This window comes from Hipposideros armiger, unplaced genomic scaffold, assembly GCF_001890085.2.
Source record: "Hipposideros armiger isolate ML-2016 unplaced genomic scaffold, ASM189008v1 scaffold_134, whole genome shotgun sequence".
Classification (NCBI taxonomy): domain Eukaryota; kingdom Metazoa; phylum Chordata; class Mammalia; order Chiroptera; family Hipposideridae; genus Hipposideros; species Hipposideros armiger.
Window position 1 is genome coordinate 1,694,416 of NW_017731484.1, and position 747 is coordinate 1,695,162.

Below are 747 nucleotides of genomic sequence, written 5' to 3' on the forward strand. Positions count from 1 at the left end.
CTCTCCAACCTCATTACCTTTTCTTTCTCCTTAGAGCCAACCACTGACCCAAAATTAGTCTGCCTGTCCATGGTGATATGCTTGTACTGCGTATTTATCTATAAAAATGTAATATTGTTTTTTCATTGTTTATACACTTTACATAAATGATAGCATACTTTTCATATTTTGCAACTTGCTTTTTACCTAACCTATTTTCAAGATCTATCCTTATTAATACATAGGGCTCCAGTCCGTTTAATTTTTGGACAGTACTCCATTGCATGACTAGACCACCACTGATTATCTAATTTCTTAGAAGAGCAGTTTCCACGCTTCAGTGTTTCTCCACCTCCCCTCACACTTCCTCTTTAGCCCTCGCTGGCTTGTCTTCTGCCGTCATCATACCACTGGAACTGCCCTTGTCAGGTGTCCAGATACGCCAACGTTGTTAAACCCCATGGATCCTTTCATCTAAGTAAGACTTCCTACTCAACCTCTCTGCAACATTCTTCTCTGGATTATTTCTTCCTCCTGAGACCCTCTTCCTTCCTCCTCCCTTTCTGAGCTCTCAGCTGCCATGTCTTTCATGAAGTTATTCGTCTTTTGCTGTCCCCCTAGATCAGTGGTTCTCAATGAGGGTGGGGCAATTTTGTTCCATAGGGGACATTTGACAATGTCTAGAGACATTTTGGGTTGTCACGGGGTGGGGGTTACTGGCATCTAATGGGTACAGGCCAAGGATGCTGTTGAAGATCCTATAATGAG